The sequence below is a fragment of the Paramormyrops kingsleyae genome, chromosome 5 (assembly GCF_048594095.1).
Source record: "Paramormyrops kingsleyae isolate MSU_618 chromosome 5, PKINGS_0.4, whole genome shotgun sequence".
In the NCBI taxonomy this organism is placed as follows: domain Eukaryota; kingdom Metazoa; phylum Chordata; class Actinopteri; order Osteoglossiformes; family Mormyridae; genus Paramormyrops; species Paramormyrops kingsleyae.
The window spans coordinates 33214065-33218874 of NC_132801.1; positions in this window are offsets into that span (position 1 = coordinate 33214065).

Consider the following 4810-nt stretch of genomic DNA (forward strand, 5'->3'; position numbering starts at 1 on the left):
CAGGCACAATATTGCTGTGCAGTGAAATCAGTCAGGATGTTCTCCATGGTGCAGGTGTAGAATGCCTTCAGGATCTTGTAAGTCAGCTTGAAGTCCTTCAGCATCCTGAGGTGGTGACGGCACTAACGTGCCTTTTTAACAAGGCTGTGACGTGTGTGATGTGAAGTCCTCTGTGATGTGGACACCCAGGTATCTGAAGCTGGGCTCCCTCTCCACAGGTGCCCCGTCGATGGTGAGAGGGTTGTTGTGCCTCACCTGTTTCCTCCTAAAGGCACAGTTGCCCCTTTTGTCTCGCTAATGTTCAGGATGTGACTCCAGGTTCTCAACCTTCTTCTGGTTTCATCATCATTGAAGATCTAACCCAATTATTTTATTAGATAAGTGTTAAGTACTTTTCCTACACATTTTGAGGGAAATTTTGATTCTTATATACATTGTTTATTTTACGTTATTGTTTTTGCTTGTCTTTGGCGTTGACTGTGCTGTAGGTCCAATTAACATCACTCTTTATGCTCACAGACTGCTGAGAAACACAATACCTGCCTTATTTATCAATAACCCAGGGGGAGAGGGAGGCTTTGACCCCTTCAAAATGCTTGGGGAAGCGTAAGCAGGCCTCTCTGAGTCACAGGAACACATGCATGGGCGCCTCTGGTTCTGAACGATCGATACACCCCGTGCTATGGGCCCTCGCGGTCTTGTACAAAGACGGCACAGGATGAGGTCATAATCTCTTCCCCCTTCTGACATCTCCTCTTTTGAACAGTGCTCTGCAAAGGAAGCCATCAGCCAAGTAGCCCAAATGTTAAAAAGGTGATTTCACCCTGGCTTTTCTGATGGGAGGCTACTGGAGATCCCACCAGCATCCCAGAGTTCCTGTCATAACCACAGTGCCTGCAACTGGGGGCCTGAACACTGAATGCAATAAGCAGCTTTGTTTGTATGTTCTTCTGAAAGCAGCTAGTGCATTGCAGAGAGGCACTACCTCTAATTCTGATTATTGATGTTGGTGTGCTGTTTGCAAATATTTAAGTTTCCTTTATATATGATTTTTAAGAGAATCTGTACTGCAAAACAAGGAGTACCCTGGCAAAGAAGCAGGGGGGCAATGTATGCAGAGCTGAAAGAAATGACTTGATTTTGTTTGCCTCTGTTACCAGTGGTCTGTTGAAAAGCAACATTTCCTAGGGCTGGTTGCAAATTGCAGAAGTAATCAAGTACTCTCCTGATCAAGTAACCAATCCCTTTTGTCATTCACAGAATTATAATCTCCCAGCTTCACACACTTGACATATCTGTTTAGAAGGCACTTAATACAACTGACTCAAAACCAACAACCTGCTGGCTGCCTACTGGCATGCCCCTGTCTCTGCTGGAAAAATTGGGATATGGTGGCATGGGAACAAAATATATCATCATAAGAGTCTTAAAGAACCTTTGAAGGCAATGAGAATTACATTATAATCAGACACATACAATACTACGAGCCTTTAAGAGGATAATGACCACGAAAATATGAGTACAGCTGGAGACAGAACACAAAGAGCAAAATGACTTACAAGTAGACATTATAAGTCTCTTTGTTTGGATTAAGTATGTCATTGATGTTTTTACCATTTACACTTTGGTTTTTATGACCTTTTCTGGTTAAACTATCCAAACAGACTCTTAAATAAACATTATTTTAAATGTAATTTGCTCACATTGAACCCTTTCAGTGTATCACCTAGATAACTATAGCTTAAATCAATGTAATGCACAATATGGGCAATTTTCTGAAGAAAATTAATTTAAACGGTTTGCTCAAAGCATAAACATAAGCTGGACACAGAACACAACAGAGGAGTACATTTAAGACAGGAGATGGATGTGCCTTCCTAGACCTTTATGTTCTTACTTAGTCTTCATCCCTAGAGCTGACAGGAGGCAGAAGGAGCCAGACAGACGGCTCATTTTGGGCGTTCTTGACAGGATATGATGGAATGATGTGGGTAAAATAGGCCAGTTGCGCTGAAGAGAATGACTGAAGAAGAGAAGCAGGTGGAGGAGGTCACACGATAGCCTCTGCTTACACCTAAAGCAAACAGTGTTCATGTTTGTTTGTTCCTTTTAAGTTTTGGTCACTTTTTAGCACTGGGGTTCATATTTGGCTATTCAGTTGACACTACAAAATAATAGTGTTGTAGGCAAGACCGCCTAAACCGAGACCAAGACATTTCAGAGACCGGAGGGTATCAAGACCAAGCCACTGCCGAGACTTGAGGATACCAAGACCAAGTCCAAGACCAAGACCAAGACTGGTCGAGACCAAGACCAAGATCGAAAACAGACTAGGGCTAGAATCGACATCACATTAGTCAGATCAACTGTAGAGAAAAAAGGCATTTCTGTAAAGTGTCATTACTGGTTAAATCAAATTCATGTTATCTTTTCAATTATATTGTCCATATGTCTCTCATTTAAAATCTCCCAGATTTGTCATAGTTACGAGGCCTGATGGAAAATAATATTCTCAGCAATCCTCTCCTATAACCATTTTATCAGACCTCGTCAAGGGAAAGAGATGGGATGTACCAGAAAGATGTTCATATTAAGTACCAGGGAAAGAGGCCTCGGGTAAGCTATGAATACGGCTATGTGATGATCCTCTGCTTTGAATTGAAGGGAATGAGCCTCCAGATTGACTTGCACCTCCAAGACCGTGCTTTTTAATGAATGTGAAATACCTAATTTAATTGAATTATAACTATGCTATTAGTGCTGGGAGATAAGACGATCTCGATTTTTTATCGATAAAAAATAAGGACGATCACGATGAATCAGTGGGCTTAGTATAGCCTAAAGAATATACAGGCTAAGCATCCGCGTTTTAAATTCCTAAATTTTTTTCTGTTGCTGCTGCTGCGTCTCTATAAAATAAAATTTCACTGACAGCGTTACGTGAAATTTAAAAAATCCTATTAGACCTACTTTGAATGACAAAACGAATTTATTTGATTACCAGTATTTACTTTATAGGCTTTTATACTTTAATTTACTTTATAGACTTGATATGCTACATAACCATATAAAACTTGCTCACGATTTACTCTGGCTTCCGCCTGTTCGCGTAGCACTCTCATGTTTCTGAGAAAAGTGATTCCAAAGTGAATCTTTACTCACTGAAACAGTTTCACCACATTTGTTGTTCTTGTTGTACATTCTTGTCATCTATACGTTTGATAAGAATAGTACACTTGTATGATTTATCAGTTTCCTTTGTGAAATATTTTGCAAATTCCATCTCGGCCAATTTGTGTAACAGTCATGATATTTGTACAGATGAATTTTAGGTAGATTTGGGCACGCCTCAGAATCGTAGTGTGAGCGGTATCGGAGCGAAATTGGAGCGAGACAGAGCGACCGCTCCAGCCTTAATTAAAAAACCGCTCCACGCACCCCCATTTACCTCATGTAGAATCCTCTTGTTATCAGCTGTTTCTGGTTGTGTTTATTGCTTTCTGTGTATTTAAGTGCATTTATGTGAATGTTTCCCTAGTCTGGTCATTGAACTCATTCCTTCCTAGTGTTCTGTACTCCTGAATGTGTCTCGCCTTGAATAAATCCCTTGTTTCCCCTATTCCTGGGACTCCTGCGCCTGTTTCCCTGCTCCGTATTACAGAAGTGTGACAGGTGTTTTGGAGAAGCGAGTCAGGAAACATTTTCCTCCACCAGCATCATGCAGTAACCTGGCCACTGTTCTGCAAGACGAATGGCTCAAAATCCCTCTGGCCGCTGTACCGGATTTGTATCTGTCATTCCCAAGATGAATTGATGCTGTTTTGGCCTCAGAATTAGGCCCTACATCATACTAATGAATTGCTGTGGTCTAAAACCAGGTGTTTCAGTTTCATTGTCCAAACCCTGCATATTAGTGCTATGGAGAGCCTTGTCGATCACTCTAATTTCTAATGGACATAACAGGCGAGCGAACTAGTCAGCTATCACCTGTCGGTCTTTGAATTCCTTGAAGTGGTCGAGATGTCCGTCTGACGGATGTCTGGCCAGGTTTGACAAGTTGTCTCACTTTGCAAGACAGACTTTAAGACAGGGCTTGCACAGCAGTGTTTAGGGACTCGCCATTTTCATTCACTTCATAGCTAAAATATCTCCACTTCAGGCCCCCTCTTTGGCAATGAGTTCAGGTGCTGAAGCTGCTGCCATCTCTTATCTAATCTGTGAACAAAGCAGAAAAATTACTCCACTATTCCATTGCTCTCAAATTACTTAACGCTTGCTGTGGGTCAGTCACGGTTGTTTTCCCCAACCACAGCCCCCCCTTGCTAGTGCAACATCACTGCTGTTAGCGTTGAACTTAAAGAGACAGATTCCTTTTAACCAGATCAAATAGCACATAATAAAAGTATTGGGGTTTTTTCCCCAAAATGGTGGTATTGTACTGTTTTCATAAGTGTAGCACCTTAGTTTTTTTCTGTAACTGGTTTACTCTGCAACCCTACAAAAACGAGTGTAGCAGTTTGTCCTCAGTACTTGCGCTAAAATGCTAAAAAGACAGAAAGTGCTATTAGAATTATTTGTAGATGTAAACTGTACTTTGGTCTCCAAAAATCCAAATTTATTGACCAATATACACTGTCAGAAAAAGTACAAAATTGTAACTTTGCTTGTCACTGAGGCTGTATCCTGAAGGATCTGCCAATTGTACCTTAGCTGTAGATAAATGGACCTTTTAGACTAATTTAAGGTACAGGAATGAGGAACATATAGGCTAGTAATGTAATGAGGAACATTTTTGTACCATTTGGGGGAC